The following is a 27,801-nucleotide window of genomic DNA, read 5'->3' as shown; positions in this document are numbered from 1 at the left end:
CACAGAGCCATTCATAATGGTAAATTAACCTAAAGATAAAAGAATAACAGCCAGCTTGCTCCCTATTAAGGAAAACTGGATCTCTAATGAAAAACACATAATTTGTTAAGGTCTAAAAAGTACTAGGGGCAGAATATGGCCATTTTGATCCATTTTGATCCACTTTGAAATAAGTGATCACATAATGCTTCAAGCCCCTTAAGGCATGATGTGAAAGTGTGGGTGTGAATAAGCCTCTTCCAAAATTTTGTAAACTTTCTGCTTCAGTTGTGTTGTGTACAACTAGCCTAGGGGGTATAGTGATCACATTTTCCTATCTGGAAATAGGGAAACACGATCTGACAAAGGAATGAATTGTGCCTGTGTGATTTGTTGACACAAAAATCCTCATCCAGTCATGAGACTAAAATATGTTTAATGGAAAGACTGGACTGGAAAAAACAGAGTTATAGAAAATTAGGTTGTCTTCAGAGAGTTCACTAAACTTAGGAAGAATAAATAACTAAGGTTCTAGTTGGCAACGATAATGGGACCAACGAAAAGATTAGGGCTATGAAGAACCAACAGAGAATCCATTAGATTGCATCCTTACCTAATTTCTGGGACGCCAGTGTGAATAAGCCAGTGTTATTACAAATAACCAGAATTTTGAAAAATTGCTGAATTTTATTCCTAAAGTCAGGGTATCTGCCACTTCCCTCAATATCTACTTCTAGAATTAAAGGGTGTCATTTCATCACCTTGGGACATTTATTTTAATCTGTCCTGAATGTAATTATTCCATCAAGCTATTGTCACAAAATCCTATTAACTCAAAGAGTGATTGCATTATTCACTCCTTACTCATTCCTTGATTTCAGTGCCTATTAAATGCAAGTTTCAGGCAGCCAATATGAAGGATAACCTAAAGGGTTCTTACATCTTTTTGATTTTAGGCATTGTTTTCTACCTGGTATTATGAACATTGGTCTCAAAATGAGAATGTGCTAATATTATAGTTCATCATAATGATGCATCTAGGCTTAAGAAATTCAGAGAAGGCCTAATAAAATTTATTAATTTTAATAAAAATTAAAAATGAGGTTCATCAAATGACTGAAATACTTCCTTTGATTATCCTAAAAGGCAATCATCAAAAGCACCAGATTAGAACCAGTATAATGATGGATTCCTACACAAACAGTGGGATTCTACTTCTTGAATAACCTCTACAGAAATCAAGATTACAGTTTCTTAAACCTGAACACGTGATCCAAGGTAAGACAAAAGAACTTTTTATCTTGATTTGCGAATTTAATTACTCGAAATGACTTTGAACACTTTACAAAATGGATTATATTTATACATTGAACAAATCCACTTAACTAAAAAGATAAAAATAATATGAAATGATTGCTCAAGAAAATATGAAGTAGGAGGTCCCCATATCATAGATGCTGGTTACAAGTTTCTAAATTAGAATATGGAGTCATGACTTCTGGAAAGTTAGGTTTAATCATCTATGTGGTTGGCCCTAGAAAATGTCTTAAGTTGGTGAAATGTAACTTCTCTCCCCCTTTTTTAGCATCAGTGGGGTGCTCCTCCTTGGAACTCCCACTAGTTGCATATCCAAAGATATGACCCTAAAATATATCTCTCTTCAAATTCAAAGTATGCTGCAACTCTTTGAAAGTGGCCAGATTGAAGTAACCTTAAGGTTTACGAAGCAGACCTCCTTGATTGCCATATCACTGGAAGGACTTCTCTTTCTATAATTCAAGCTATCCAAAAGAACTACTGTAAATGTTTTGTGCACCGCGAGTACCTACAGCCAAGGAAGAAGAAGAGAACATAGAGGGTGAAAGGAGGGGCAGGAACAAGAAAGGACAGTCGTAGTGTCTAGCTTATAGAAAGAACCCAATGTATGCCTTTATCCAGTGAGTATTGAAGCACTTTCCTAAACTGATCTCTGGGGCCTCTCGCTTTCTAGGTCTAGACCTCTCTCCCTGGTCAAGGTTCCAAAGGCCCACCTCCTCCTTCTTGCAAGAATAGATCTAAATATCATTTACACACACATGACAGGTAACTAGTTAAATCTCTCCTGGGAATCAGTAGGCACTCAATAGGGAGTGAAATTGAAGTCAAGTGAATACTGTGAATGTTAGTTGTTCAGGTACCACTGGGCAGGAAGGAAGGCATGGGAAAGAGATCTTAACACTTTGTTTCAGAGAGCATGGCAGTTTGTCTGGGAATGCAACTGGAACCCTTTTATTTTTAATTAAATTAATTAATTAATTAGTTTGTTTTTTAATCCTGGGGTTCGGGTTACTATAGTTGGAAGTAAAATTAAACAGAGGGTAACAGTTTTCTCTTTGGCACATTAATCCATTGCTCTGCTTAGGAGGTCCCTTAAACAGAAAAGAGTGAACAAATTTGGACACCAGAGGAATCCTCTGGGCCTTAGCAATCACCTCCTCTTACCTGATGGAAAGCAAACAAAAACTGAGCCAGGGGGCAATGATGGTCTTTTTCCCCTTCTCTTCTCATATGCCCATTTAGGCTTAAATGTTCTTTAAAGAATTCAGAACTCTGTGCACTACATGAAGGCTCACTTTTGAGGGGAAAAGAATCAGAGAATGTCAAATTTAGATTTTTTCTAAATGTTTATTCATTTTTGAAAGACACAGAGAGACAGAGCACAAGCGGGGGTGGGGCGGAGAGAGAGGGGGACACAGAATCTGAAGCAGGCTCCAGGCTCCAAGCTGTCAGCACAGAGCCCGACGCGGGGCTAGAACCCACAAACCCTGAGATCATGACCTGAGCCGAAGTCAGGCACTCAACCAACTGAGCCACCCAGGCACCCCCAGAGAATATCAAATTTAGATTGTTCTGTCCAGAGACCAATGATTCCATTTTTCCTTCCCCCACTCATGCCAGATATCATTCATTTATCATTCATTCGGCAATTATTTACACACGCCAATTATGTGCCATAGAGACTGTTCTTGGAGCTAGATATAGATTAGTGAAACAAAACAGGAAAAGGTCCTTGCCCTCTCCTTGAGGTGAGACATATGTATACAGTATATATATAATAAATAATGTATAGAGTATGTTAGAAGTGCTACGGAAAACATCAAAGGAGAGTTAGGGAGAGGAGTGTTGGGTGGGGGGTGGCGGTTGTAATTTTAAATAGAACGTCAAGGTGGGCCCTATTGAAAATTTTGCACTTGAGACTTCAAGGAAAGGAGAGAGTTACCTATACAGATTGTTTTTTCAGTGGGGGTTAGGGGGAGGCCGTGGTAAGGAAGATCATATGTCCTAGGGAAACGCCTGTCTTTTTATGGTTAAAGGAGGTTACTGTGGCTGCAGAAAAAGTGATACAGAGGTAAGAGCAGGATAGGGGAGGAGGGTGGTCGGTGAGGCCAAATCAAGTGGGCCACATAGAGTCTTTTTTTTTTTAATTTTTTTTAATGTTTATTTATTTTTGAGAGAGAGAGCAAGCACGAGCAGGGGAGAGACAGAGAGAGAAGGCAACACAGAATCTGAAGCAGGATCCAGGCTCTGAGCTATGAGCATGGAGCCTGACATGGGGTTGGAACTCACAAACCATGAGATCAAGACCTGAGCCGAAGTCGGATGCTTAACCAACTGAGCCACCCAGGTGCCCCGGCCACACAGACTCTTGAAAGGACTTTGGTTCTGAGTGAAATCAGGAACATTGTTTTGAGCAGTCAAGGGATTTAATTTGACTTGAACTTTAATGGATCACTCTGGCAATTTGTTGAGAATAGATCCTTGAAATAAGAATGTAACCAGGAGGCTACTGCAGCTAATGTAGATAATGGTGCCTCTGATGGGAATAGCAACACTTAGGAAGGCAAATTTGTAGCTAGAGACACTGGCAGATGGGTTGGTGTGGTGGCAGGAGTCTGTGGAAAGTCTATTCTGATTGCTTCTCTTTCCTCAGGGAGCTAGGAAGCCAGATCATCAGCTGAGAGTGGGGACAGAGGAGAGGAAGTGCTGGCCCTAAGAGTAAAGAAGAGGCCGGGCTGAAATAGCTGGATAGGGAAGAGGAAATGAAAACTAGGGAAAGACAGCATGACTAGTGGCATCAACAGTGCTTACTGCTCGGTATTGCCTCCGTTCCCACAGGTATCAAAATCTTCCTTCGCCCAGAACCTCCCAGCAGCCCTATTGATCGATCTGAGTTGGCAGATGAGAGAATGTGTATTTCCCAGTTCTGATCTAATCTGACCTACTCCTACGGTAAATTGAAGTCCAGAGAGTGTCTTTTAAACTGCCATCTTTGAGGATCATTTGAATTACCAATTAGCAAGTGCTCTAGTAAGGAAAACAATTAGAATGCCTATCTAAATATCATGCACCACGAGGGCCTGATAACTACGGCTCCTGGGAATTCATGCTATAGGATAAGGGTACCAAGGGCTGCAGCTGAGTGTCTGAAACATGAATCATATTAATGCAGCGGGAATAAGACACCTGCTCAATGGATTTCTAATTAACTCTTAGATCTTTACATTCTGGCTCAAAGTTATATCTTCTGCACATCCTGGCTTTAGTTTTCAAACGGTTCCAGGGAGATCAGCCAGAGTTTGTCTTTGAATAGACTGGCATGACTTTTCTTTTTTTTTTTTTTTTTTGTAAATTTTTTTCTTAACATTTATTTATTTTTGGGACAGAGAGAGACAGAGTACGAATGGGGGAGGGGCAGAGAGAGGGAGACACAGAAGCGGAAACAGGCTCCAGGCTCCGAGCCATCAGCCCAGAGCCTGACGCGGGGCTCGAACTCACGGACCGCGAGATCGTGACCTGGCTGAAGTCGGACGCTTAACCGACTGCGCCACCCAGGCGCCCCCTGGCATGACTTTTCAACAAGACCCAACAGAATCACATTTGATTTCAAGAAATTGAGGAGATAATTAAGAATGTGCTAGTCACTACTGAATGTAGTTATGTATGCTTGCTTCCGCAATTTAGAAGGGGGAGAAAAAAGGTCCATTTAAGTCATCTTAAAAGCGTTCTTGCTATAAAATAAAAGTTAGAGGAGGGGTAAATCTGCAACGCCAATGATTTTCTTGCTTTACCAGTAACTTAGTATTACATAACGAATGCTGAATTATCAAAGCATTTATTGACATTTCTTCACACACACTGGGAATTGGTTTGTGGCCTTCAGAACTCTCCACTCTTCCTAACTGCTTCTCAAAGTTCTCTCTCTCCTCTCCTTCCCATTCAGTTTACTTCTTGGAAGCCTTGTTGACCTTTGCAATCATTTCCTCTCTCTTACCTGATCTTCGTCTGCTCGTAAGTCCATCCCTTTTCTCATGTTCAGCATCTTAGAATGGAAAAGTTTAGGGGCGCCTGGGTGGCGCAGTCGGTTAAGCGTCCGACTTCAGCCAGGTCACGATCTCGCGGTCCGTGAGTTCGAGCCCCGCGTCAGGCTCTGGGCTGATAGCTCAGAGCCTGGAGCCTGTTTCCGATTCTGTCTCCCTCTCTCTGGCCCTCCCCTGTTCATGCTCTGTCTCTCTCTGTCTCAAAAATAAATAAACGTTGAAAAAAAAAATTAAAAAAAAAAAAAAAGAAAAGTTTATAAAGCACCATCAACGCCACAAAGCCACATGCAATTATGAACAGGTGCCCAGGGCTAGCTCACACATGACAGAGTCCTTGTGGGATTTTATCAAGACTCTCATTTTCAAGAGGGCTATCCCTTTTAGAAAAATCAAGCCATTCTTAAGCGGATCTTTTCTTTGTTTTTCCAGTCCAGAAATAATTGCTATGTCAAGTTCAATAATAAAATGAATGGCTGCTGTTGACTGAGGACCTACTCTGGGGTGTGGAGCTAGCGAGACTCTCCTAGTCATCTCACAACAACCGTGCCAGCCTTGTCCCTTTTCATTTTTTTTTTTTTCCCCTGTGGATACTCATTAGATCTGGAAGTCCTACAGATTGGCATCTCTAAAGTAAAGCAGTTTGTCCTATAAAATTTTTTAATGATGTTGGGACTTTTAAATTCAGTTTGTGACATTTTGTTTGTCATTTTAAGGAGCCAGTGGAACCTCCAGTTGGGTTTTTTCCAATAGGCAGCCACTAATGTGGACCAGAAGTTTACAACAAAGATACAGATGAGAAAATCATCGATGCTGAGATGCGAGTGATAGGCACAGGTCTAGCAAAAGAAAGAGATCCTCGGAGGCACAAGAAATGGCTGACAGCAGCATCTTGGGAGATTTTCATATTTTGGTAGCGGGAAGAGAAAGACAAGCCATAAAAGGATCCAGTAGGGGCAATGGAAAAAGCTAAGTAGCAGACTTCTGAAAGAGTTAAGGAAGTCGAAGGAATAACTCTTTAAGGTGCTTCAAGTGGTCAGGGCTATAGAGGTCAGCACTATAGAACTCTTATAGATATGGAACTTAGAAAAAAAAATCATGGAACTTAGGAAGAAAATCAATCATCCTTAAGAGGGTTAACAGCAACATGGTGGGTGAAAAAGACAGGTTCCAAGGGACTAATAATACTCTTATTTCATGGGAGTAGATAGAAACTTGGGGACAAATGGAAGAATGTTACTTTTAGAGTGAAGGGTAGAGTGATTCATGGGTATCACAATAAAAGTCTAAGAAGTGGTACATGAATTGAATAGGGGACTGTATATGATACCATAATTCTACACTTAATAAACACTCAATAAGCAAAATGTAAAGCAGAAATAAAAGAAGAATGAAATACACAATGAAAAATGATTTAGCCATAAAAAGAGGGTATAATGCTATGCAAAATAACCCAATCAGAGAAAGACAAATACCATATGATTTCACTCATATGTGGAACTAAAGAAACAACACAAATGACCAAAGGGAAAAAAAAAAAGAGACAAACCAAGAAGCAGACTCTTAACTACAGAGAACAAACTGATGGTTACCAGAGGGGAGGTGGGTAAGGGATGGGTGAAAGAGGTGATGGGGATTCAAGAGCACACTTATCACAATGAGCACTGAGTAATGTGTGGAAGTGTTGAATCACTATATTATACACCTGAAACTAATACTAACCACTGTATGTGAACTACACTGAAGTTAAAATTAAAAAAAAAAAAACTTGAAAAAAAAATAAAAGGAATTTTGAATAAATTCATAATATATTCTCCAGCACACTGCATTTCTCTTCGTTTTTAAAACATATAAATATTTTATGTAATTTAAATAAACAGTGAAGAAGAGGAGGAGGAGAAAAATAAAGAATCTCAATATGGCTCAGAAAAGGGGGCTGAGGAGGGGACATAATTCTTAGGCATCCTAAGGGAGGAGATGTAAGTGATAGTTCCTTTTTCTGGTGACTATCTGATACTTATCATCAAGTGCTAGTCAGAGGAGATGCAGTATCTTGAAGGCATCATGAGCACCTCAAAGAAGGAAGGATAGAGCACGAAAGAGTGAAGGCTTTCGAGCCCCCCTTTTCCCTCCAGGAAACATTAAAATGTTTTCAAATTCTAGGCCAAGTGGCTTAGTTTCAGAGTTCCTCTTTATGCAGCCGTGCTGTCTCCTTCCAGCAGCCACATGTCCTATGGATGGATCTATAAATTCGGGACAACAAAGTGAATGTGTAGAGGCCGGGTTGGGGGTGGGCAAGAGAGGTAAGACTGAATCAGGGCCAGCGGCTGCCTACGGGCAACTCAACGGAACACTCATGTCTGATTTGTGGAAGTGACATCATCATTAGCTTCAGATCAATACTGGCCAAAATTGAAGAACTCAACCTGTGGTGTGGCAGCTTTAAATCTTTAAAATAGATGACCAAGTTGACTCTTTTCTGTAGCCCCCCTCTTGGACTTCAGAACTGATGGCACATTTTCATTTCTAATTTTCAGCCTCATCCAGTTCCTGGTTGATACTAGCCTGCACAGATGATTTGCTGGGGCAATCACAGAGTGACTCAGGAATAAAACCTGCTGCTTTAGGTTAAAGATGTCTATTCAGAAGTGCATTCCTTGCTTTCTCCCCCACCCCATCCTCCTGTGCACATGGTCTATAGTCCAGGGAAATAAAATGGCCTTTTCAAGACGAATGTGTTTTACCAGTAGATGGAGTAAATGCTTCCCAGAATCCTGTACCTGCTAGTTAATGGACTGGTGTCTCAAAAAGAGACAAAGCCACCACCAACAACTGATTCTGGAACTTAATGTATAATAGCAGGTGGCGAATGTGATCAATGACATGGATGGCTCTTGCCTGAAATGTTTTGTAAGAGAGGAGACACTTATTCACATATACATATATGAATAATGAATAAATGAATAAATATACGGATATATGAATATATATGAATAGATAGATAGATGAATAAATGAAGGTAAGCAAGAGGACACAGAGGAAACTTGGAGTACTCACAATCCCTTCATTTCTTCACAATTTTGCCTAAAATGAGCCCAGCACCTGGGGTACGATCCCAAGTGCAATTTTTCCCCCCTTCATCTTAAATGTTTTTCAAAAGGGATCCTTTTACCCTGTGGTTTGGTGAAAGGGCGGGATGGGGGGAAGTCCACTTTGCAGCTGGTACAACACAGAAGAGAGCTGCGTCAACTCTCAAAGGCTGCCAAGACTTTCTTTTGGCAGAAGCACTGGGGATATTACACTGGGGATAATTTATCACGCTTGCTTTGGATGTTCCAAATTTGCAAGCCGTGGCTAATTTCCAGAGACAGCAGGGCAATAAACTCCACTTTCCTAAGAGAAAAACAGTAACCGCACCACCTTTCAATTAAATGGGCCATGGAAAACGAAGAGCCACCCATGATCATGGATATTCAGAAATCCTCAGAAAGCCTGAGTGTGGCCACTAGTGGTGGGAATAATGACTGTGCACCCGGAGAAGCCTGGCTTCACGGATATTAGGAATTGGCATGTGCATCTGCTTCCACATTTGTCTCTTTCTGTACATTTTCCTGTATGAACACACAGGCACACATGAACCCTCACGTGTGCAAGACCAAAACACAAGTATTGGATGCTCATGGAAGAATTATAGCCTCTTCTGTTATGCATCAGGTGAAGTTTTCCTCACAGTCTCTGGGATCTCCTTTTCTCTGCTCTTTTCTTAATCTCCTGGTGCCTCCTTGATCATCCAAGGCCCCTTGGAGCAGGAAGCAAACAACTCCTCCCTCTAGATCAGTGAGCCACACTGGGCAGTTGTCCTCAACCCCTCAAAGCTTCCTAAATAGGTCTGCGGTCTTTTATGTTTCCTAAGCCAGGTGTTCAGAAACTGTGTATTGTGTTAATGAATCAGTATTTTACAGGGGGGTTCCAGGCCACCATTCAAAGGAACGCAGATGGTGGGCATTTTGAGTGGGTGACTGGGGGGTAAAAAGGATGGATATTTGGGGGTGAGAATCTCATCCTAAGTGGGAAGCCTACTTTCAGATGGTCCTACTACTTTTGTGGTCCAGGATCATGCCATCTGATTACATTAACATCTCATGTGTTCATTACAGAATCCAGACCAGGACCACGCGGTGCCTCTAACTTCAGAGAAAGTGAAGCAACCCCATTAGTGTGAGGTTTACACAACCTTTGACTCAACGGTCAGTTTCTCTCCCCTCTCCAGTTCCTGCAGGGTAGGCTGCTAGTTTAATTTTTGTCTCCTGATTTTTGTTTCTATGGATATGTTAATGGTTTTACAGGATCATTTCCTATGGTGCAGAGGAACACCTTGGGCCAGTCTCTATTTTCAAAGTCAGAAATGCTGTGAGGTCAGGCAGGATCTCGTGAATTCTGTAATACGCTAGAAATATCTTCTAATTTCTTTTTTCGCACTAATCTGTAAAGGTACCTCAACAGTTTCCCTTCTTTGCCCTGCTGAAACATTGATAAAAAAATATGCATCTAGAAAGAGGCCAATAGATGTTAGCTCTTATTATTTTTATCCTATAATTGCTGAAGCTAATCCTATTTCATGGTTTGCAGCCCCCAAACCAATGGATGTTCCCTTCTGTCAGGATCCTAACAAACTTCTCTGCCCTGGTCTGATACCAGCAACTTGTGTTTAGGTGTTTATGGCTGGTGGTGGGTTGACCACCACCTTCCTATATGCCTTCCACCATATATGCCTTCCTAGTGCATGTTATTGCACTAGGTTGACCACCACCTTCCTATATGCCTTCCACCATATATGCCTTCCTAGTGCATGTTATTTCATGACCTGACCTCTTCTTCGAGCTTCAGCTGCTTTCGGACTTCTACTCTGTCCTGTATGGTCTCTCAGATGCCTCTCTTCCAGACCCTGTTGAGGCAGGTCAAGGTCATCTTCTGAGTTCAGAGAATTCTCACTTTTTAGTGAACTGTGATCCCAATCTCCACCCTAGACCATGTACAGGAGCCAAACTAACCACAAGGTCAGGCTTTGCTAAAATTATCCCGTCTGTCAGTCTCCTGGCAAACGACTAGTTTGAAGATTTTAATCACAACATTGACACACACAATGCTAATTTCATACAGTTATGTAACTTAACTGATAAGCCCATCTAAGCTTTACCTGCATGGTAAGAGACCTGCGGTTAAAAAGTGAAACATATTAACTAACCATATGCTTAATTTATATTTACCCAACAGAAAGCATTTCTGAAATCTGAAATAAACAAACATGGGGTGAAGGGATTGCGTGAAGGCAGGTCTTCACATCCAGAACCAATATTAAGAGCAAGAGAACAACTAATTTGTCTCAGTGGGGTAGCAAAGGGACACAGCCTTCAGAATGTCATGGGAGATTATATTTCAACGACTTACAGTTAATTTGAAAACTGACTTAGCTCTGGCCCTATTATTAATGACAGTTTCAATCAATGACCATTTTGTATCTAAATTTCACTTTATCTGTGTTTCTCCTCTCTTCTACCTATTAGGATTCCTGGACTACTTGACTTACATTAAAAATGTTCTAGTTTCTGTGGCTAGTTGTGTTTTGCTTTGATAAACTCATTGCAAAGTGTGTGTAATTGTTGCATTGCGAACAAGGGAATGGCAATAAATTTAGGCATAGCATTTTTGAACAAAATACAAGCAGCTTGAAAAACTGTTTCTGAATGACAAGAAATTTGGCATGACCAAGTAGGTGAAAAGTACCATTATACATCTTTATGTATTGAAGTTTATGTCTATAGAGCAAAGGGAGAAAAAGAGGAAGCATACTGCAGGTATTAGCCTGTGTACTTTTCTGATTTTACGGATGATCACATTTATCTAGGGCCTATAATACTTTATAAAAGATGAAAACATTCTTGTGGGAGGAAAAAACCAATTAACTTCCTTGCTTGCAGAGATGGGTAACCTTGTTTCTTCTCTCTTAGATTTCAGTAGGACACCCCCATCTTTGGATGAAAAATGCTGACCGGTGTGTTCTGGGAATCTTGGCTCACCCCGAGGCTAATGAGCACAGTGTCCTGGCTGTGTGCCCAGCTTTTGTGGCAGGGAGTTACCCCCAGTGCTTTTTTTAACTTACACTAAAGTTTGGACTTAGAAAGCAAGATCTGCCAGCGCATCAGAGGAAATAGGGCTTTCCCTCTATAACCATCGACATCAAATTCTATTTCTACCTGCAGCCCTGGAATCAGCCTCTTTGGTCTGATTTAATCGCCATATTCACACCCATCTCTGTTGGCGAAGTTAAAGAGGGAAGAGTGCGGGTAGGACTCTTCTAGTTTGGGGGAACCCAATCTATGTGCCCCTTTCAATGGGGACGCAGGAGAGGGGTGGGGTCGTGGGGATGAGTCCTAAGGAGTGTATATATGCACCGAGGAGGAAAGGCAGAGCATGTGACACAAAGGGCAAGTGCAGGAGAGTAGCTCTCACTTGACCTTGTTAGGCTTCCTGCGTGGAATTAAATTTCAGAAACTGGCAAGGCTCGCAAGGAGTAATTACTGCAATTGCCTCACCCCCTACTGTCAGCACATGGCAAGGTTTGCTGCGGGTAGGGCAGCAGGCAGTTCTTTCCGAACATTTCAAAATATTGGTAACATTTTCTTAAATTTCTCACCAACCCACAGAGATGATTTGGAGGCACCCGAACTCTTCTGTCCAAGTCAAGGCGCAGAAAGTATCCCAAAGCAGCAGGACTAGAAATGCAGTGACAATGTACGCTTTCAGCCTCCTTCCATCATGCTCTCTGGTATCCAACGCGACCGAACGGCATTTTTACAAAGGCCCCAAGCACCAAAATTACAAGGTAATTTTTCCCCTTCAACCTTTCATTTAGTAAACTGTTAGCCTAGCTCACAAGTCTTCTGAGAATCACTTCAGCCTATAGCCATGATGTTTTTATTTTTATTTTTTTTAACGTTCAAAAGTAGCCATGAAGGAGTCAAATCAGTATCTTGACTAGTTTTACTGAGTCCATAGGAGAGATGTATTACAATTCAGTTTCCCATCCATGAGATGGCTTGGAAAACGATGCAGCCCAGTACAGCCACCCCTACCCCCCCTCCCGGCCCCCCACCCCCCTCCCCCCCCCCAACCGCTGGAGAGAGTGATTTTTTTAAAAGCGGTATATCAAGTCCGGTAAGGCAGAATTTGACTGAAATTGCAAGTAAATAAGATGATTTTTGTCTTGCCTGAGAGAGGTGGATCACTATTTCTTATGTCTCTTTTCTTTTCTTTTTTCTTTTCTTTTCTCCTCCCTCCTTTCTTTCTTTCTTTCTTTCTTTCTTTCTTTCTTTCTTTCTTTCTTTCTTTCTTTCTTTCTTTCTTTCTCTCTCTCTCTTTCTCTTTCTTTCTCTCTCTTTCTTTCTCTTTCTTTCTTTCTTTCTTTCTTTCTTTCTTTCTTTCTTTCTTTCTTTCTTTCTTTCTTTCTTTCTTTCTTTCTTCTTTCTTTTTTCATCTCAGGCAAATGAAGCCAAAGTCTCTTGGCTCTTGTTGTACCTTTGAACCTGTGGCCTTACAGCTGGCTAGCAATGAACCTGAAAAAGAATCATCATGGCTATGACTCTATAGGTTTTTCTTTGACGAAAAAGAGGGAATAGGAACAAAGAAGAGGAGAGAGAGAGAGGCAGGGAAAGAGGAAGAGGGGGGAAAACAGTGGAGAGAAGAGGAAATGGAAAGGAAGGGAAGGTCAGAGATGTAGGTTAGAAAGGAGGAGAAAAAACAATTGACGCATCAGGGCTCCCCGGGGAGTGGAACTCTGACAGCTGAGGCATCTCTTATTTGGCTCCTTCACCTGCCTAGAGAGAGAAGAGCGCTGTTTTGAAAGGGGTTCATTAGTGAATCAGGCTCAGGCTTGACGCTTTAGCCATCAGGGTTTGGGTGCTTGTTGCGAGGGCCCTGCTTGGGCACAGGTCTTTGCCCTTTTGCTTTGCCGCTTGCTGGCCAGCTAACCAGCGGATCCAGAGACTGGTTTCATCCCACAGCTCTTCAGTTTTATTTTCCTGACAGTGCAGTACTTCATTAAGAAAAAGGCACTCAGCTATTAATTTCTGCTAACGCTTAGCCTGGCCAATGAAATATAAGCATGTGCCATTCTGTGTCTATTTTAGGGTAGGGATGTGGGGGCGGTTAAACTCTGCTTGGCTTACAGCTCTCTGCATTCACCTCATTCTTCCCAGCTCTGTCTTCTTTGTTCATCCTTCTCCTGACAGGCTGCCTGATGGTTACAAGAACGGTGCAGAATTGTAACAGGCTCAGACTGGATGAAGGAGGGAAGGCGATCAGGCGATCTTCTTAATAGTTTAAAACATACATATAACCTTTTCTTAAGAGAATATCTGAATGCTCTGAAGTATTAGTCACTGTTGTTTGAACGTTTTATCTTCCTAGGGGGAAAATTAAAATTCTCCTGTGCCCGCCTTCCATCTTCTCTCTCTTCCTAGCTTGTAGAAATGACTGGGGGGATGGGGGTGGGTTGGGATGGAGGAAGACCCATTTGTAACTAGTCTCTGGTGCTGTATTGATCACTACTTTACAATATCTAATGTATGAAATGTTGGCCTCAGGAAAGCAAGCAGCAATTAATGGGTTAAGTATACAAATGATGAAATATCTGTTGGATTCACTTCCATTAAGTAAATATTGTTATCGCGAGAACAACTTTTTTCTCTCATCTGTTGGATTGTCAGTGTATTAGAAGTGAGCATATCCTGGAGGCGCCTGGGTGGCTCAGTCGGTTAAACGTCCAACTTCAGCTCAGGTCATGGTCTCACAGCTCAGGTCTGTGAGTTTGAGCCCCACATCAGGCTATGTGCTGATAGCTCAGAGCCTGGAGCCTGCTTCAGATTCTGTGTCTCCCTCTCTCTCTGCCCCTCCCCTGCTCATGCTCTGTCTCTCTCTGTCTCAAAAATAAATAAAAACAAAAAATTAAAAAAAAAGTGAGCATATTCTGATTTACTATAGGAAAGGGGGGCGGGGGGAGGATGAGCGAGAGATTTGCCTTGTCTTTGTAACCATCAGAGACAAAGCAGGAATGAGTCTTCAAGAACCAGAGCAGGTCTTGCCTAGAAACTACACAGGGGGCCACCTGAGTGGGTCCAATGTAGCTCAGCTATAAATATGCCCACCACAAAGATATTAAAGGGCCTGAAATTTTCATTTCATCGGGACTCATGTGAAATTTGGCAGGGAAATGACAGCGAAGTGTCTAGTGATATAACCATCCCTTAGCATCATACTATTTCAACCGAACAGAAAAGGTATGGGCATAGCATGAGATAAAGCTGTCTCCTAGAGTCTGGTTGGAGTCCTGGGGAGGTCAGAAAAGATTGGGATTCTGCTAATGAGAAGTTTCAAGAGGCAGAGGCAGAGAAGCCAAAGAGGCACCTTGCCTCTTTTACAGATATGGTGAGAATCAGGCCTTCCTAAAAGCCCCTCGTTAACTTCACTATTTAGAACTGGAAGGTACTAAAAGCTACAACTCCATCCTTTTATGAGAAAGGAAGCAGAATCTCATGGAGGTGTTAAAGAAGTCACAGCTGGAGAATAGGAATATTTTAGTATGTGCTTGGCACTCCGCTAAGTGGTTTGAGGTGCGCATACCTCATCTAATCCAATGATTACCAGCCATGGCTGCGCATCTTAATCACCCATGGAAACGAGAAAATACATAGTTGCATATGTGTTCCAATCCACCATCCACTGGATGCTCAGATTTCTTACGCTTTGGGGTAGAGCTAGGTGAGTGTAGTGTTGAGTTTTCTGTTGGTTTTTTTTTTTTTTCCCTTTCTTTTTTCTTCTTCTTCTTTTTTTTTTTTTTTTTTAGCTGCACAAATGATTCTGAGTCACCGCAGGGTTGAAGACTATTTGTGTAATTCTCACAATTTTTGACTCAGGAATATTACTCCATCTTCTCCAGAAGATGAAAGTGAAGTTCATGTCTTCAGGGGACTAGAACCCAGGTGTATACTTTCTGGTTCCTTAGTTTTTTTTCCATTTAACACAACTTGCCCGGAGGGCTGAAGTCTTGGGTTTAGAGTAGATAAGCGCGGTTCTTCTAAGTGTATTCCACTTTATCCTCTGAGTGTTCCATGAGAAACCAAGGAATACATTTGCCGGCAGCAGGGTGTATGGAAAAGAGCACAGGGATTTGCACTGCAGTGTTTTTAATGTTGGTTAATTGCGTGACTTATGGGCATGCCACCTTGCTAAGCCTCAGTTTCTCATTTCCATAATGGGAATGGCAAACAATATCTCAAATTGCATATGAATATGAAATGAGAAAAAAAAATCTATACAGTAGTGAAACGACTGCCTGGAACATAGTAGCAGTGTACGAACAGTTCACAGTACTGAACAAGCAGCAATTCTTTTTGCTATGTTTATGGCTACTAATAGCTTTCTCTTTGCCAGACCATGGCATTTATCCCATTTTGCAATCCTTTCCCCTTTTCTGTAAACAAAAGAAAGCAGTGACTGGGGAGATGGCACTAGAGGTGGGATAGAGTCAAAGATTATAATGAATCACGCAGAATCTCTCTCACACCTAGTGTAAGATGCATAATTTCTATACACGGGGCTTGATGGGAAAATGAGGTTGGAGCAGGGGATGTGTCGGGAAGCTGCATTTATGCCTATCAAACCCTCTATTTTTTCTCAGATGGAGACGGGTGGGGGGAGGGGAAGGTCCCTCCCAGAGATGACACCACTACCTAAGCATCACACTACCTTGGCCTCACTTGGATGAGCACATTTGTCTGGTGTAATCCTAGGAGCTGCTAGACATAGACAAGTACTTTCATCACTTGAACGGTGAGCTTCAGTGTTAGAGTTGTTCTATTTATACTTTGCTCTGCAGGCAATCCTGATGCTTTTACATAAGTGGCAAGCTCCACTACCTTAGCAAACAAGTAAATAAGGTGATAAACAGTACTCTCTTTTCCGTCCGGGCGTGTGATGAATTCCCAAGCCAGCTTCACTTCCCATTATTCTGGCCAACTTACCTATTTTAAATCACTTGAGATGACAGTGGGTTTTATTGTTTTCCCCTCTCAAAGTTGGGCCTTGATATGACAGTTAATTTGCAAACACATGGGAGCTGGCTGGGTGACAGGCAGGGCAAGGGATGGCGAAGTGGGCTGGTTCAACTCTCGCAACGTAATTGCTCAAACTTAGCCTTGCTGGGTCTATTCAGCACTTCTGTGATTACATACTGTTCCAAGACTCAAGAAGATGAAGGTTTGGAAGCATTGCATACCATGTATATTTTCTCGGCACTGCAAACTTCTCTGGTTTCAAGGGTCAGCTTTTTGATCCATACAAAATTGAAACAGAGGCTTGGGAAATCAGAGATTGCATGGGGGAACCACACACCTGCTCAGGCACAGGAAAGGCCTGGAATGCCAAGGCACTCGAGCATAATCTGGTTTCTGTATACAGACCTGGATCCTTCCTCCACGGATGAGGCAGTTACAGACACTTAGGATTCTGGAAAATACCTGGATGCTCCTACCCTACCCCTTCTACTCTGAGGGCAGAGGAGAACCAACAGTATAGGTATTAGACTGATTTACATTTTGTTTCCTTCTTAGAGATGAAGTGGAAGCACCCTTGATTAATGTGTCCACACTTGAATGTCCATAAAAGTAGCAAATGCTGGCATCCAGCTGTTAATGAATGATCTAAAAGATTACTTGGTAGCTTTTAGTATAATCCTGAAATTAGTTAATGGAAGTGCCACTAATGAACATCTATTAATAGAGGCAACTGATGTTAACACTGCTAATGTAATGGCCAGGAGGTGTAATAAAACGTGTGGACAGAGCAAACCTAATACTGTTCTATATCAAAGTAGCTCCCTTGAAAAATGTAAAGCCAGATAATGATTACAACTAGGAGGCATTTTAACAACAGGGTCATTGCTGGCAGGGCTCACCATCGAGTTTTAAATAGAGTAGCGGACAGCTATACTTTGAGACCTTCATTCTCTGTGGGACCTTTCTTGATTACTCTTACTGGGTGTCAAAGCTCTGATTATTTCTCTGAACTCTTATTACATAACAAGGAGCCTTTTAATTTGATATTTAAGTTTCTTTATGGTTCTTTGTCTTATGGGTGTTGTAAATTATTAACAATAGAAAACAGGGACTCTCTATCCATAATAGGACGGCTTTTTGTTTTTAATTTTTTTAATGTTTTATTTATTTTTGAGAGCGAGAGACAGAGTGTGAGTGGGGGAGGGGCAGAGAGAGAGGAGACACAGAGTCTGAAGCAGGCTCCAGGTTCTGAGCTGTCAGCACAGAGCCCGATGCGGGGCTTGAACTCATGAACTGTGAGATCATGACCTGAGCTGAAGTCTGACGTTTAATCGATGAGCCACCCAGGTGCCCCAAGGATGTTTTTCATCTCACCCGGGGCTGAGTGAGTCCCATCCTCTGTGACCTCTTAGAGTGTTTTGTTTCTTTATATCCTAATCATACCAATGTGCAAAAAAAGAACCATTAATTTCTCTCCTTTACGAGGTTCTTTGGAATTAGGCATTCTGTCTTGTATCTCCGATTCCCTACCCCCGGCACCAGGCTCTGCAACAATGCCAGGGCAGTGCTGATTATTGTGGCCAAAGAGATAATTGTGTCGTTTGGACTCAGTTTGTGCCTTTGTCTTAGGAAACTCAGAAAACAAGGGGCTGCTCCCTGCCTTCCAAGGGCTCACAGTCTAGACATACTTATGTAGAATTCAGCTCATCCTGGGAAATGAATTCCCGCAAGAGGAAATGCACTTAGCATATGTGTAGTGTGTGCTGAAAATTGCTTTTTTCTTTCCAAATGAAATCATTTATTTCATTAAAAAAAAAAAAAAAAACAATTTCCCTTGATTACTGCCCTTCGTAAATAAAATTATCGTCAAGGCCCTGACACAGCTCTCTGCTATGAAATACAGAACTCTTGAAAGTCAGTTATTCTCCACCTCATCGCGTCTCAGTGTAAAGGATACCCACGCTCTAGTATCACACATGTGAGAGCTTTTCTTTCTTCCCGCAGTAGATATTAGCGTTCACTCTGCCTATGCGCAGACAACATACACAGATACGCCTCCGTGGGAATTCACGTACATAGAAGCAGCAAGATGGAGCCAGTTTTAGCTTTGGGGGCCACGGGATGATGTGGAAAAGCCTGCCGTCTACACCGGCGTGGCACTGGAATGACAGCCAGATGGAAGCAGCTGCAGCCGCCTGAGAAACAAAGCTGGAGAATTTGACAGCAGAAGCAAGCGGCTGCAGCCCAAATCCCCCGGGTGTCAAGAGCCCTGCTGTGGGGCCTGGCGAAGGCAGTCGTGGATTGGCACCACTGAAATCATGGGTTTCGCTAAATGGCTTGCCTTTTATGAACCTTTGAGAAAGGGAAAGCAAGTGTTCTCTCATGTATTCAAGCCGTTATTTGTTGAAAGGCTACTATGGGTCAGTCACGATTCATTTCATAATGGTTATATGCTAAAATGCTCACATGTTAATAAATTGTATTTATTTTTTAATGTTTATTTATTTTGAGAGGGAGAGAGAGAGAGAGCATGCTTGTGAGCAGAGGAGGGGCAGAGAGAGAGAGAGAGAGAGAGAGAGAATCCCAAGCAAGCTCCCTGCTGTCAGCACAGAACCTGATGTGGGGCTCAATCTCATGAACCCTGAGATCACGACCTGAGCCAAAATCAAGAGTCGGACACTTAACTGACTTAGCCACTCAGGCACCCCAAATTGTATTTATTTTTATACGTAATCTAATAACCATAATCATGATGCTGACTGATTTCAACCTTTCATTTTGACTATGTACTAAAAAGCTGGTTACCTGGCTGCTATTCACATATAAACCGAATTTCTTCCATGTGCAATTAACATGGATAAAACTTGAGTAGAAAAGGTGCCAATTAGAGACAGCTAATGACCTCTGACCCCACTGAGATGCCTGAATACCATTTTCCAAATTATAAAAAAACAGAAAAATAACAATGCAGTTCAGAAAAATATATTTTCCCATAAATAAAGATAATTTGTATTTAAGAACACAACTTGGGAACTAATTAAACAGAGAAAACACTTCAAACGATCGCCAGAGAAACCCCTTAATTCTTTTCAAAGTAGAACCTGTCCTCGTATTTCTCTCTCTCTTGTACTCTCTACACAGCTACAACACTTCATTTGTTTAGTCAATCAAGAGTTGACATTATCTGCAAGATGCTCTGCTGACAACTCTCCCAAATACTTCTAGATCGTTCTATTTCCACAGCACTGCACCACTGTGGTTGATGTGCTCCATCTCCATGTCCTTTCCTGGAAGAGACTGTGATCTTCTGAGCATCACCCGATGACTATGCTTTTCTAAAAATGCTTTGGAAACAGCCCGGCAGCATTTATGTTGTGTGTCATACACATTATCTCTTTACCCCATTGTATTTTGTGCTTGGTTCCTTAAGGAGCAGTTATTCGTGTGTAAAAGAAAGACTGTTAGGAAGGAAACAGTATGTAGGTTGAAGCTACGAATGACGTACATCTACAAGAGTCAAGTTACTAATGACCATGACGTTGGTACAAAAAGCTAGGTTACTTCCTGTCTCATTAGATGGATGCAGATACTTTTGCGGTGGTGGTGTTGATCTGTGAAAAGCCCAACCAAAACTCGGAACTAAGGTCTAGGAAGATGAACTGGTTTTTTAAAATACAAGTTCCAAATCTGGCGCTAGAACTTCAGCTACCATATATCTCTATATCCCCAGTTTGGGGCCTTTGTGCAGACTCCAGGCTCAAGGAGAAGCCACTGTATTACGAGAAGGCTTTGTGAGCTTATGGCTTACGTGAGCCCCAGCCGGTCCAGAGACATTATGGGTTCACCTCAAGATTAAGCTTTTGTAGGTTTGCCTTGGTTCCTCAGTTCTGTATACAAATCCTCTGCTCCAGACAAACCCTGGGCACTTGCGCCTTCTTGCTGTTCTTACTTTGTGCCTTTCCCGCTTCTTGGAATGCTCTGACCCTCATTACTTCATTCAAGTTCCCTTAACGCACATTCCAGAGGATGGCTTTCATCCTAACAACTCAGGCATTACATCTCAGGTCAGATGAGAAGCACTACTTAGCTCTACACTGTAAAACAAGATAAACACTTGCCCTTACCTGTTTTACAATCTTAGTTCAACAAAGGAGATGGTTACAATTTTCCATCTCAGCTTTTACTTGATTGCTAAAAGGATGCAGGAACACAGTACGCATGGTTCGGTAAATGGGAAGTGTTTATGTATTGTTCACTTTTCCGTTAAAATTATAATTAATTGAATGTTGTTTAGAATTAATGAGCCTAGGCAGATATTTCATATAAAATGTAATGCAAATTTTGTATGTAAACCAAAGTCTGCTCTTTACCATATTTACTTTACAGCCTACAAGAACAAGAGCTAATAGTACGTTTGTCAACAAATTAAAAGGATGACTTTTTTTTTTTTTTTTTTGCTCTCCATTTAGAAGAGTCCTTTCGTCTTTGTTTGAAAGCTTCCTTCATGTGGGAGGAAGTTTTCCCTTTGCCGATACCTGCTGCCATATACGTGGAAGGCAGAAATGATGGATATGACTGACAGCAGTTTAAAACAAACCTGTCTCGATGTACCAGCAGTTAAATGCTCAGACTGTATCACCAAACTAAGAGGGAAGGGAGAAATCAAGCCTGACCTTGAACAATCTACCACCTTTCTCAAGCCTTGCTCGATTCTCTGAACGGGCCCCATCACTGCTTGCTAAAATCTTCCTGGTCTGCTTTGTCTTAGGACACACCATAAGGAATACTCAGTATTTCCACAAGAATAGTAAATGCCACATATGCAAGAGAGGTACTACTTCTTGGCAGTTTTTTCTTTTATTCTGAACTGAAAAAGGTAGTATGCGAAAATAAGGCAAAATTCAAGTTAGATTTTGAAGAGTTTCATATCCATATCCGTATAAGAAATAGAAAATATCCATCACCCTTTTGGCATTAACATCAAATTTTGGTGGGTATACCTGATATACATCTACAAATCTTTTTTTTTTTAATTTTTTTAACGCTTATTTATTTTTGAGAGAAAGAGACAGAGCATGAGTGGGAGAGGGATAGAGAGAGAGGGAGACACAGAATCAGAAGCAGACTCCAGGCTCTGAGCTGTCAGAACAGAGCCCAATGCGGGGCTCGAACTCACGAGCGGTGAGATCATGACCTGACCTGAGTGGACTCTTAACTGACTGAGCCACCCAGGTGCCCACATCTACAGATCTTTTTGATGGCTCAGGACTCCAAACCTTCCCACTTATTTTCATAAGTGACACTTTGGAGGAGTGACTATTTCTCTCAAAATGGTTGTATCGGTGCTATATTTTCATCCCCTTCTTTTTTCTTCTTGATTTGAGGTCAAAATACCCATTCTTTTCTTCAAATGGGTTTTCCCATCTATGGTGGTGAATCCAGAACTCTTACTTTTCTCTGAAAATTAATTCTTCTGCAGAGCTCCTTACAGGGATCTCCTCCCCTGAGCTTTGGGCAATTACATTCTCTCGTGTCTTTCACATAAATCTCACTTAGAAGACAAACCCCTCAGGTTAAACTGCTGTCGGGTGTGTGCATTTCTCATGGAGAGCCAACAACACCTACATCAACAGCAGCCACCTTCACTGCTACCTGTGAAAGCATCTTACTTTGGGAACCTATTCTTTTTTCAGCATTCTTGTTTGAATGTGAATCCAGCCCAGGACAGGGACACTGGAGTCAGGCTGGCCATCCCTGGACTCTGGCCTGGGACACCTATGATGTGGGGAGGCACTGGACTAAGAAATAGAGGGGTGTGGTCAACAAGAGGGAGATGAAATTTCTGAGATGAAGAAGCCTACAATCTAATACAATGAGGCCGTGTCCTAAGACACAGCAGGCCAGGAAGGTGTTAGCAGGCAATGGGTCTGGTTCAAAGAGGAAAGCAAGGCTTGAGAGAGGTGGTAGGTCATTAAAAGTCAAGTAGACAAAGGGTGAGAATCTACTTAGGAGTTTGTGGAAGCAGAAACCCAGAGGAGACCTTGGATATGATCCAAAAGACTGTGCTCTTTTGAACCTTTAACTCTGTCTGGGCACCTAAGTCACCGGATGGTCATTAAAGGCAAAGAAAATCAGGGGCATGTAGGTAGGGATGTCCACGTTAGGCTGGCACATAGATGCTCCAATTACAGTGTGTTATTTTAAGAGAAATGGAACATGTGAATGTGGCACAGATCACTATTTTTTTGGTCTCCAACTGTTTTCCGTGGAATGACAAGGTATATATATTCAGAATGATGTGCTGTTTAGACGGCATCTATCTACACAGAGAGACTGGAGATTAGAAGAGTAGGATTGAATAGCAAAGGGGGGGACTTAATGCATATCTTCGAATTCAATGGCCTTTGTAGGAGGAGTCTTAATCACTTTTTGTTACTGTCCAGCTTCCTCTTCTGTTTCACACTAGCAGTACCCCCTAAGAGCTATGACGTAAATCTTCCAAATTCCTTACAACATTTGCATATTCTAGGAAGTTAAGTATGAGTTTCTGTTATATAAAATAACTCAAATATTGTTCAAAGAATTTCTTTTGTGGACTTTTTTTCTTCTGGAGGAGATTAATGTATACTATTATCTATTGAAGCCATTCTCTCCTAAGAGCAACAATGTAGGTACTTGGATGTTGTTTGCAATGGAACTTACCTTTCCAGAGATAATTGCAGTAACCTTTCAAACGAACATATGCATATACCCGAACTTGCACCTGTCACTGTTGCCATGGAAACGGTTCCAAAACATAAGATATGATTCTATTATTGAAGCCGTATAGTTTCCCAAATAAATCTTAATGGAAGTGTAACAGGAAAAAAAAAAGAATTTTATGGAGAATAATTTTAAATTATGTAGTGAAGTTTGTGACCACATCTTACTCAAATCACATCAGTAACCTTCATCTGAGTAGGAAGCAACAGTCAGTAAATGTCAAGCATACATAAAGAAACATAAAGGAGGTTTATTTTAAGATAAGTGAAGTGCCCAAATGCTACCTCTCTAATGTTCATCTTCATCATTGTTCATTTTCGATCACTATTCCTATCGTTGGCTGAGGCATAGCATTAGCTTTCTGGGTGGCGCATCCTGAGGTCACGGAGTCATCTGATGATTTTTCCAGTTTCTGGCATCTTTGGACTTTCTGTTGTTATGGTAAACAGACTTAGATCTACAAAGCTTTTAGAGCTGAGAGACCTAAAAGATGTCTGTTCCAGCCCCTTACTTTGCAGATGAGGGAACCGAGGTCCAAAAAGATAAATGCTTTGTCCAAGGTACAGAAAGAAGTTCATGTGGCTGAACTAAAACTCAGGTCCCTGACTCTCCTCCCCACACACAATCGGTGTGCTGCCTTGGGAATGCTGTCCACATCCCTGCCAGTTAAAGCTAGTGCATTCTTTCCTGGAGAGAGGAGTCAAGCTCTGGAATTGAATATCGGGACCTTCACTGCCCACGTATATATTCAAAGGAGCTAGTCCAATTTGCTAAGTGAAATAAAATTTTAACTTCTCCCTGAAAGTATGTATCTCCTCACAAAAATCTATTGATTATGTGGGGATTACTACTTTGCACCTTAGAAACTGAACTAATGCCTTAATATAATAAGAGAAGGAAAGTGTTTTCAACCTCTTCTGTACTTTGATGTCACGTGAATCAAATGACCCAGGCTCATAATAAAGCCAACTGTGAAATCAGTGTTCACCTCCAAGTCAAGCGCCTGGGAAACCCATCGGTGGGGCTTAATTTAAAGCTATCTGATGATGGTTGGGGTTTCAGTGTATTATTTTGAGCACATAGTTATGGCATTATATGTGGGGAAAGAAAGCCCTCCTGGTCATAAATCATGACTGGCAATGGGTTCTCCCAGGGACAGAGAATACTTATTATGTAACTCTCGTTAAGGGTTGACGGGTGGCCGACTCTGGGCTGAGTCTCTGGCAGAGCCGAGGACTCCCCAAGCTCTAGGAGGCCCCCGAGACAATGTGCCATGCAGCGATGATGGGTGGAAAATACTCTCACTGTTCAAGTTGTGATTGTTTTGGCTTCCTCTGGGGTAGGCTTTTGGCACTTGAACTGGCCCCAATGTAAGACCGCAGCTGGAAAATGCCATTATTTGGATTGGTTAAGAGGAGTTTTTGAATTGAACTCCACTGTAGCATTAGGGAAGGAAAAACGTTCCTGCCACATTCCGCAAGTCTCAGAGTAGCCATCTTCCTACCGTTCATGTCTCTGCAGATGAATGGGATTATAAACACTTTTTTGGAGTATAAATACACAGGTATACAAGACACTCAAAGTTATGTAAGTCTAGAGTACTAGAGTAATCCACTCCATAAATACATATTGAGAACACACGAAGTACCAGGCACACTGTTCCAGTACGGACACATGTATACACACACACATGTAGACACGCACATGTGTCACTTTTAAGACAGAGACAGTGAATTCCTTCCTCACAGGCATTAAAAGACATAGCATGAGTAAAGCACACGGGGTGGGGAAGGCTGCCATAACTATTAATTCCCCTTACATCTTTTCTTCGTCATCCCCCAGCTTTGGGATATCAATAACCTTCCTGCCCTTCCAAATTCTGCAAACGACCCTCAACAAGGGAGAGACGGAAGGGTGCGAAGGTGATCTGTTGTTGGCCCAATTCAGAGCCTGTGACACCCAGGCCAAACCTTCTGCTTCTATAAAGGGCGCCCACAGACTCTAGCTTGTTACCTTTCGGGTCTGGAAGGGATGGGAGTTTTTTCATCATGAATATCTGCTAATTTGTCTAAATCCAGTGAGACCAGACATATAGACATAGGTGTGTTTCCTAACAATAAAATTAATACAATTTATGTTGCTAAATATTGGGGGTAGAAAAAAATAATTATGCATAATCCTACAATTCAAACAATGTTACCCCAGACAGTTTGGTGTATTTCCTGTAGCTTGCTACTTGCTTTGGGGCAGACTCCCAAGAAACGAACACAATGGCACCATGTTGTTTCCGTTTTGACTGCGTAATTGTTATATACAGCAGCAATGACTTATGACTTCCTGAAGCAGAGGAAAAGACGTGTAGTGTGTGAGAGACAGAGAGAAAAAGAGAGAGAGGAAGGTGGGGAGAAAATGTATATGTGAATATTGAGGCGAAATGAGTCCGCTAGAACTGAAAATATCCGCGATATTTAAGTAGGCCTGTCTAGTTCTTTGTAAATATCATTGTAGAAAAACAAGCTAAAACCTAAGGGTAAAAAGTCTCCATTTCATTCCATATTTGCAAATAAAGCCCATTCCATCAATAGTAAAATTGCTTTGTGTAATTTGCAATCTCATTGTCGTCCTGGCTATTCCCCCGTCAGGCTGCCTGTGTTTACGTAGCTTCTCCCCATGGCACGTGCTCGGAGCAGAAAAGGATATAATTATAGATCTCCATCCACTCACAAGAACAATGGCTGCGCCCAGCCACTGGACTCTCCCTTCTCGAAGCTCTCCATAGGAAACAGAATGGCGTAGCTACTGTTTTGAATGTCCAAGGCCCAAAAATGTTAGGAAGACAGCTGCCACAAGTTCTTTGCGCGAGGCGCCTCTTTGAACGTTTACCCTCGCTATCGCTTTATTCATCCTGTCAGGAGCAGACCAAAGACCAGAGGTTTTAAGATACCCTGCCTATAATTACTCAATAATAGCAGAAGACCAAGAGGGATACAACCATAACGCGTTTCAAGACTTTCTACGCTCACTTAGAAAAAAAAAAAAAAAAAAAAAAGGAAGCTAAATTTGCGTCTCTGAGCAAAGTTAGCCCGGGCCATTTCAGAACCCTTAGTTTCTACGTAAAGTAGCTATGATGCTTTGGATACTAAGGAAACCCGTAAATGTTTAGACTAAACTAAGTCAATACTTACTGGAGTGATTTCCCACTCATGAAAAGCAACTGGAAAAATTCCTCAAGTCTAAGTTTCGCTATCAAAATATTAGTGACATCATGGCTTGAGAGTTGGTTTTACCCGTTTTAGACTAAGAAACCCATTCAAATGGAGTCTGTGGCCCATGACCTCACTCTAGGAAAACGAGAAAAGGAATGCAAAGTGACATCAGCACCATATATCTTCTGAAGGGTATTGCACTCCTCCTCTGTGATGGATTGGCCTGTGCACTCCAAATATATTCACTGTGGCAAGGGCACCAACTCTGCTGTGCATTTAGAGTTGATATGGGTTTTTTTTTCCCCCATGACAGATACAAAATATTCAGACGGTATAAGAATTTCTATGCTCTAGGACCTCCCCCTGATAGGTCTACAGAGGAGGATAAAGAAACATGTCTAAGACCTCGAGAGGACCACCTGAATCAGGAACAATGTAAAAGGAAAGGAGGTGGAATGGGGACAGCTTGTAGACAGCTTGTGACATTTCTGAGTAATTACTGAGTGCAGAAGGTTCTGGAGTTGGAGGGCCAACTCTCCATCAGCAGCCCGCCTTCTCTGATACGAAAAATGAACATTTGAGCAATTTAATGGAAAACCGTGAAAACGCAGCTGCAAGCATTACATTCCAGCTAGATTGCTTCCTCTAAGCTTTCCTATTTAGAAAATTTGAAGTCTTCCAGACCTTCTCCCTAGGATATTAGGAAGTAAGCAGAAGCTCTGGATTCTTGGATTTAGCAATGGGAGGTGAATCAGGAAAGACTCCATGCAAATGAAGAGGGCCACAGGATAACCACCGCCATTTTGTTTATTGAGCACCTACTACTACGTGAGAGTCCGTCCTGAACATTTCACATCTGTTATCTCTTAAATTTCCCAACAACGCTAAGGTAATGACAGCCTTTCCTGCCAACCTATGAAACCCAGGCTGGGAGTTGCCCAGTGACTTTTCCTGTATAATCTCGCCCTAAGGGAAGACGTTACTCTGATTTTTCCACCTCATGTTTTTCCCTGGCAATTGCTGTGAGAGAATGTTGTTTTTGGAGTTGGGTAGGCAAGTGTTGTGCATGATATGAAAAACCGAAAAAAAAAAAAAAAACAGAGAAAAAAAATCCGACACAAAGCACTAGTCAATTTCAGCCCCTCTCCAAATGATCAAGGCCTTTTCCTACTGCTGGATATTTTGAAACGAACAGGTTTGCCTCAATTTTCAGCCGGGCTTTTGCTCTTTGTGGAGTGCAACCCCAGCCAGCCTCAGGAGAATCAGTGAAAGAGGATCAGTTACACTCTGGAGCAGCCACACGGGGGCACTCCTGAGATCCTGAGGCGTCTTCCTACTAAGGAAAGAGTTGCTGGAGTCCCAAGTGATCCCGCGGGTGTTTAACAAAGG

The 27,801-nt window shown here is 41.9% G+C and overlaps 1 protein-coding gene and 1 long non-coding RNA gene across 2 annotated transcripts in view; one reads left to right on the top strand and one right to left on the bottom strand.

Annotated features, from left to right (window-relative positions):
- Positions 1-19,013, top strand: part of LOC109498274 — a 126,152-nt gene extending 107,139 nt beyond the window's left edge. Inside the window, exons 19-23 of the long non-coding RNA XR_006595792.1 lie at positions 1,126-1,257; positions 1,652-1,916; positions 3,950-4,248; positions 9,491-12,216; positions 18,449-19,013. This is a non-coding gene — a long non-coding RNA (uncharacterized LOC109498274). The remainder of the gene's footprint in view (positions 1-1,125; positions 1,258-1,651; positions 1,917-3,949; positions 4,249-9,490; positions 12,217-18,448) is intronic.
- Positions 1-27,801, bottom strand: part of SLC8A1 (solute carrier family 8 member A1) — a gene marked incomplete at its 5' end in the record, with an annotated part of 326,794 nt that overhangs the window by 91,543 nt on the left and 207,450 nt on the right.

The sequence above is a fragment of the Felis catus genome, chromosome A3 (genome assembly GCF_018350175.1).
Source record: "Felis catus isolate Fca126 chromosome A3, F.catus_Fca126_mat1.0, whole genome shotgun sequence".
Lineage (NCBI taxonomy): Eukaryota > Metazoa > Chordata > Mammalia > Carnivora > Felidae > Felis > Felis catus.
The sequence above is the reverse complement of the archived record's forward strand: the minus strand, read 5'-3'. Positions and strand labels throughout refer to the sequence as shown.